This window comes from Anticarsia gemmatalis, chromosome 19 (assembly GCF_050436995.1).
Source record: "Anticarsia gemmatalis isolate Benzon Research Colony breed Stoneville strain chromosome 19, ilAntGemm2 primary, whole genome shotgun sequence".
In the NCBI taxonomy this organism is placed as follows: domain Eukaryota; kingdom Metazoa; phylum Arthropoda; class Insecta; order Lepidoptera; family Erebidae; genus Anticarsia; species Anticarsia gemmatalis.
Window position 1 is genome coordinate 3,399,983 of NC_134763.1, and position 7,944 is coordinate 3,407,926.

At 36.4% G+C, this 7,944-nt stretch overlaps 1 protein-coding gene across 1 annotated transcript in view; it reads right to left on the reverse strand.

Moving 5' to 3' along the window:
* Nucleotides 1–7,465, reverse strand: part of Myo81F (unconventional myosin 81F) — a 73,682-nt gene extending 66,217 nt beyond the window's left edge. The window contains exon 1 of the mRNA XM_076126685.1: nucleotides 7,216–7,465. The gene's annotated coding sequence lies outside the window, so the exon portion shown is untranslated. The remainder of the gene's footprint in view (nucleotides 1–7,215) is intronic.
* Nucleotides 7,466–7,944: the final 479 nt, after the last annotated feature.

A 7,944-nucleotide genomic window follows, 5' to 3' on the forward strand; every position in this document is an offset into this window, starting at 1 on the left:
TTACAGACATTACCCAACATTGAACAGATTACGAGAAAGCCGGACACGGTTCATTACAACCGTTTACTTATTCGTGACCACCTTAGATAATTGGACATCGAGAATGTTTTTTACTCGCCACTTCTCGTAAATGATCACAATAGCAATTATTACGCGAAAGATTTATGTGCTGCGGTCTTTACTCAAGTTGGAAAATTGAGCGTAAATTGATCCGTCACGAACGATGTCGATTAGTTACTATCATTCAGAGAAAGGAGTAGCATGACAAAATGTGTGAAACCACACTTAGAAATAACGAAGCCGTTAGTTGCTGATAGAGTTTTGAATCCCTCTAGGACAATTGTCAGGTTAATGATCGTCGCAGCTTATTTGCCAAGCTTATCTCTAGTACGCAAACTATTTCTGATCGTAAATTCGATCATTAAAAAGCTATTAAAGGACACCTTTATATGGAAATGTAGAACCGCTACTTTTCATGCGGACACCTGTACCTTTTACCTAACATAAAGTTAAGCTTAATTTAAACGCCTAATACATATTCAAGACTTGACCTCTGTCTACAAAGGCTTTGAGCCAACATTTAAAGTTAAGCGATTTGTGTCTTCGTACAAAAGTACAATAGACTGGCTCCATTCAGGAGCAAGAACGTAGTCTACTTTATATTTTGTCCAATCTGGTTGAAGTTTAGGATGCTCCGATTTCTATCAAATCTTTATAAAAATATATACTGTTTCCGTACTTTGCATACCTATATAGAAAGAAATAAGATCATTATTTTACCGAGTAACCAGCGTGTATTTATAACTTAAGCACAAAATCGTCGTCTTTGATGTTCTACAATTTATACCGGCACCGAACTCTTGCAATGAATATGTAAGCCAGATGTTTACCGCACATGTGTTATGCGAACTGCCTAAATCGAAAAATCTCCATTGTGATAAGTATAGTCATTATTATAATCAGCAATCTCGGTCGCTTTTCCCAAAGATTGCGATTGCTAACAAACTCTGGCTGAGATAATAGAGCCGTAATGAATCCGCTTGGGAAAATTAATGACGGAGCGGCTAGAACATTGGAGCATACTAATATCCAATAATCTGGATAATACCATAAAGCCTGGCTGTGAGGTCGATCTTCTATTTGTTACATAAAATCTTCAAGATAATATTGCGTTCTTTGTCGGTCGGAACTTATATTTTATTAGGTCACAGGACACCAATTTTGCGTGTCATATAATATCAGTGTGATTTCTTAAACCTTTTTACGATTGAACCTTTCATCGTATAAAACACCTAAATAAGAATGCCTGGAATTTTATAAGGAACAACGTTTTAGTGCCGGCGAATTTGTTACCATACTAAACTCAAAGGAAAGGTTGGCATTCTGACAGAATCATTTCGTAAATTGTATCACATGATAAGATGTTTGCTGGGCCGCAGGTAGTAACATTAAAGGTCGGGTCCACTTGCACGAAAATTGCAAATCGATGTCTGGTGTATTCGTGCAAAAAATACAAAATCTGTCACAGCTGCCGATCCTGTGTGCTCGCAGCTCGCACCGTGCGCCCGCGCAGGCCTGCGTCCGAACACAGCGGTATCGGTGCGCGATAATATCGATAGTAATTTACTTTGCGATTTTTTGCTGTAAAAAAACTGGTTCGGACGGTTAATGAGGAGGACGAAAATATTTGAAGCTTGTTGTACAAAGTAATTATGAGAAAGTATGATCGTGTGTTCAATATTAATTAACTAGCACATTTTGTCGTAAGTATAGAGTAGTGGTAATTTGAAAAGAAACAATTATGGACTTAGAATGTAATTGCAAAATTGAACAGAGCGCTACAGTTCGCTACAAATCTGGGCGGTTGTATTGCGGTTTACGTCCATTTTGTCCGGTAGCTTGGAGCGAAGCTTGCAAGCTGTTTAACTATTAACAAACAATTACCACTGCAACCACGCTTCATTCTCGAACTAAAATTAACTACCTCGAGTTAATTATACTTATATGTTTTCGCATCTTGATTGGTTTGTTATCACAATATTTATGAACTGCACATTTGATTCCAAAACATCTGTCGTCTTCTCAGTTTCATGGTCATTATCTTGCGAGAGCGAGACGGTGCATAACGGGCCTAAAAAATTAAGGCGCGTGCACACCTGTTGAGGTGATCCTTACATCTGTCCTGTCATTATAACAAAACGAGTACCTACTGGTAAATTGCCCGCTACGAATTTGGTTGAAGGTGATAAAATAACCTGGTTGGAAGATGATTTATTTAAAGATTTATCATGTGGTTTGTTATTTCGGAGAAAAAAGGTGAAAATAGTTTAAACGTGGTAGAGTTAATAGATCACGAAGAGATTGAACGAAATATTTGGAGTATATCCCTTTTTGGAGTTGTTTTGATTTGTTTTCGAGAATCAAGGATAATATTTTGTCGATTATAACTTTGTTTCTCGTCCAAACTGTTTCAAAATTAAATTTTACAGATACCGTTTATTACAAAAGATTTTAAAACTTTAGCTACAATTTCAAAGTTGGTCAAGTTTTCCCCTTCTTGGGTTTTACTTAATTTTCTCATTAAAATGATGAAGGGTTGTTCGGCTATTTGCAATAGAGAAGGACAAAATTAATGATGAGCAGACGTGGCCATTTAAGTGGAACATCACTTTCAGTACAGTCTATTAAACAAATGTTTGAATTATAATAAAGATCATTCAATTAAAAGCTTTAAAGTATAAGCCGATATTACTCTATAACAATACATATATGAGGGCAAAGTACTGCGAAAATGTAGTGTATGAAACAGCTTCTAAAATTAGTCTGCTTCAATACTATCAACACAATATCGTAATTCGTACATGTTACGAGCTCGACCGTAACGGAGCGTACTATCTCGTGCACTAGACGTTTCGCTCGGAAGTACAACCTAATGAAAAGGTAATAAGGTAAAGTACACAATAAGATGTGACGTAAAGTCACTACCTCGTCGTGATAGTAAGGGCAAGTGCCCCGGGCCGGGTCACAGTCGTGTCCACTCCCCGTCGCATGACTATTATGGGCACAAAACCGCGATTTTATCTCCACTGACAACCATTTTGTACGACGCCCGACAGACCACTAGCTGCAACTCGCGGTACCGCTCGCTACAACTTTTGACATGTTCCAGATAACAACGGTTAGAGATAACACTAGTTTTATTTTTGTTAGTACCAACAAAAGGATTGCCTTATAAAGTTTTTATGTCCCTTTCTTCGAATAAACTCGTTCGGTCGCTTTTCTTGCTCTGTTGAGCGATTAAGTAACCAACTTACAAGACTTTCGCATTTGTTATATCTGAGACAAAAGGCGACATTGTAGTTATTTCTCGAGGCACCCGAGGCGAAGTGAAAAACGTTAGTCGCCATGCTCAACGATAACAATACGTCGATATTTCATTTATTAATGTTTTAACCTTTACGAAATAATTGCACATTATCGATCGATGCGATTCCATTTTTTCGAGGAGCCATCCGACCGCGACTGTATTGAAGCGAAGATAAGCAAGAATTATAATGTTGCGCTATAATTAAAGCGTCTATATTTAGGTTTTTGTCTGGAGTCTAGCTCAGCGTCTGCTTAGTCTGGCATAGTAAGTGACTCAACTTAAGATTTGATCATTTCATTTTGTACTTAGTCCGTGTCAGACGAACATGCAACCTAATTAATAAAAGCTGCATATGTATCATAAGCACAACAAGTTGCAAATAGTGGGGGATCTGCAGTAATTTTCAACATTATGCAAAATTATAATATCTGTTTGGCAACTTCTCTTTTTGTATGGCTAAATTCTTTGCGCTATAATTATACCGTCCAGGTGGCAAGGGATTGGAAGATTGCCTTTTATTCCATAAAAGCAGATCAACAGACTTGCATACCATCGTTTATTTCTCTTCAACACCTTTAATTATAACGTCACATAACACAACATTTTAGTGTTAAAGCGTTGAAGAATAGCAGCAAAAGCTTTTAATATAGTTTATTTTGTACACTTCGCGTTGTTTGTTTTCACACTTCTTGTGTTATATTTTACGTTGAAAGTTGCACCTATTTAGGGATGTCTGCACTCTCTCTTAACAAAAAGAGCATGCTTGTTTTGATACAGAACACAACACTGGCTGAAGAAATAAGCCGGTAAGTATAGTTTATAATGCAATTTTACGTGTATTTATAATGAGAGAGCGTGTGAAATAATTCATGGGTTAACTGATCATTAAGTATATTATTATTTGATAAATAATTACGAGATTAGTTACAAAATACGTTATTAATAAAAACGAATGATAGCTAGTCGCCTATCTGTAGATGTATAGTCGAGTTGGTTATAGTCTAAACCACAAATAGTTATTAGATGTCTGGTTTAGGCGACCGCGGGATTACATTTGCACGTGAACCGTAGCTTTGAATCGACAATGCTGCTAGGATTTGTCTCTAAGTTGTTTGTGTGTCTAGCTAAGCTTCTTTATGCGGCTTTGCTTTTGGGAATCCTTTACATAGGAGACTTATTCTAATAATTTTAGAGTTATGTTGTGTGCCGTTGAAAGTGGTAAAAGCGTTTTTTTTTTCCATACGTAGTTACATCCTATTTTATTCCTTAGCCGGTAGCTGGCAGGTGTAGTTACTCTATTATTGTACATACCATCTTTGGCTTACAATAGATTATGTTATAAATTAAACATTATGTAAGCAATACGCTAGATGTCATCATAATAACATGTGCAAGTAGATCGTCTATTTTATGTGTTGTGATAGAAGGGGCCATGATGGATGGATATTTGCCATCAATCGTTAGCGTAACGTGGTGATTACATCCCCCATACTTTGAGTGATCTGGACCACCATAATATTGTAATTTGAAACGACACTCAGAGAGGACAACCTTCAGCGCCAATGATGACGAGATTTTTACAAGAAAGAATATGACTATTTTTCTTTCAAGTTATGAACATTTTGTAGCTCATCTCTTTATTTTGACTCTCAAGTTATATCATAGAAGTTCCAGTCGCTTTCCTGAAGTTTTATAACGCTACTGTACAGTTTTTAGCGTTCTGCACCTCGTTATGGAAAAGGGATCCGCTATTAAAGATCATTTATGCGTCTGCTCGGTAACTTGGTGAAATGTTTCACTTGCTCTGACTTTTGCCATGAATTTTAATGTTCCAAGGCACTTAGTGCAAATGGATTTGGTAAATTTTGGTGTAGACTGGAAGCTTGTTTGATATACACGTCCTTCGTTTTTCGAAATGTAAATAATATGGTGGCTCATCAAAAGCAGGGTCGTTACTTGTGATTCGGTGAAGCAATAACGAAAAGTAGGCCATGTCCTACGTAGCTATGACAAACATCTGTTTCTACTATCAACTAACCATCATACACGAATGTTACTACTATCATCGAAACACAGCTGAGTCACGCAACACCATTACCTTTCTTCAAACAAATATGTCTCAGCGTTACACAAGACTCGGTCATTCAGCTACATCCTTCTCGGAAACCGAACTCCGGATCCGCGAACATTAGTCGCGTCATCTGCGTACGGACATGTGACGTCACACACTATTGAACGGTTCTTTACAACTTCTACAGTTAAAGGAATTTCGTTGTCAGGTGCCTCGTCCTACGCTTGTTAGAACTTCAATAATGGTTGGCTTTATACAAGATTATTTAGTTTCTCGGTAAGGGCGGCGGTCGCTATAATGGGGTATTGTGTTACAAGTAAGGTCCTATGAAATATGACGTGTAAGCCGAGACGTCAGCTGTTTGAATACAAGGTGCTGAATTAATGTGTGCGTATGTAGAGTTCGTGTAATAAATGTAATATTTGATACGCGCATTGTAATTCTAGGATGCAATATATTGCGTTAGACGTTGAATTTCAAAGCCTTTGAAGCTAGTTTACAACACGATAATGCAAACAGATAGTGTAACAAATGTCACCTTTGTACAAATGAAAAAATAAAAAAAATACGAGTGTTATGTTTTTCTTTTCTTAAATTCTTTCGCTCCGTGACTTCTCGAATAGGCTCCGAAAACATAGGCAAACAAAGATGTCCAGTCAGTTGAACTTACATAATAATGAGGCTTACCTACTAATCAGATCTTAGATAAGAGTTCCTTGGAGGTTGAATTGTATCGCGGTGATTCACGAGATAATGACATACTGATCTTGAGGTTATTCTTTAAACTGGTTCCGGTGACTCTGACTCATAACTCACGCGCATTTTTTTTTCTCTTTCATGCGGTTTTTTAATAACAGTCCAATAATAGCTGGAGGGATGTTTGGGCTGCTACATGAGTCAACTGTGAGGAATTTGATATTTATGTTGATCGGTGCATAAGTGGATGGGGTCGTGACCTTTTTAGGGGGTTCTTAACGTATTGCAGGCAGGTGCAGTTTTTTTCAAATTAGTTAGGTAGATATTGGGGAATGGTCTCACAATGTTGTAAATAATCTCTTGTTTATTAATTGTGCTATTAAATTGTTGTTAAAAGGATTAAATGAAGTCTAATTGGCATGATTTCAGGACCAATTGAGTACCTCTTACAAAGGTACGTAGGGTAGGTACCTACGAATTATATACAAAACGAAATTATTTTGCGACCTCTACAAAATTTCGAAGTTGCAAAAAATTAATGACACATGTAACAATTTTTTTTTTCATTCTTAAAGTTCTAGCTAGATTTTTGTTGAACGTTGTTTTCTTATACCTAGGTACTTTTATTCTTAATGGTTTAATTACATAGGTACCTAAATTATCTAATCAAATATATTATTAAAAATAAACAGTAAAAAGGTACATCGCTCAAAGGTAAGTGGATATCATTAAATCTATTTATTAAAAATAAAGGTACGCCTATTTCATCTTCTCTAATTAGTACCTACCTACCTAAATCGTTTACTTTGACAAGCATCGTAAGTAAAACATGAACGAAACCCACAAGTTATGACTTAACTGTATACCCAGTATGTAACAATTAAAAAAAGGCGAGCCCCACAGTAATAAAATGATCGTGAACAGAACCCGCCCGTCCAACCCTCGCAATAATATATATTTTTCGCAATGGGGCGGTGTGCGCCCGACTGGGGAAAACAAGCTTGGCACTGTTCAAATGATTAAAATATAGACGTGTATCACCACTAAAAGTATAAAAAATAGCACTTTCATTCATACATACCCTCTTCAATGAAGAAATGTTGCGATTATTTTATTGATCACATGTGTATGTACACAAACCATAAATGAAAACCTTAAAAATGGTCTAAAACAAATGAATGATAGTCTTTCTAGCTCATAGAGTTCGCAGTCAGTTCAATAAAATTTATTAGCTAAAGTCAAAACACTACAAATAAAACCGTTTTCAGTTCATAACAATTTTTAAATTTCATGAATTCGGAATCACACAACACAACACCTCCCGTCACCAGATGTACTGTGAGACTGAATGAAAAGAATGAACAGAACGGTTCATTCTAATTTGGTGAACGAACTAAAGATTCCAGGTTGATGATTGGTCGCAAATTCTTCGAAGCCCGGATCGAGCTAGATAGTAGAAATTTAATTTAGCGACATCTATGTCTCAATATAACGAAACAATTTATTTCGTCGTCACCATTACCTAGGAGCTGCCATCTGTTAGGCAGTAGCAGTACTATGAACGATCCTAACATCCATGTTATTACAAAGTTTACTATATATATTTCTAGATGGCGTTAATTGACATTGTATTTGTATCGAATCATTTTATGATGAAAAATAATATTTTTTTAACTGTTTCACTTACTAAGGTTAAAAAATCGAACATAGAAATGAACAATCAATAAATGAAAAAATAATATGATCAAAACAATTTTTGTGTGCTTATCAAGACGAAAAGGTCATTGTACCTAATTCACAGCTAACTTCA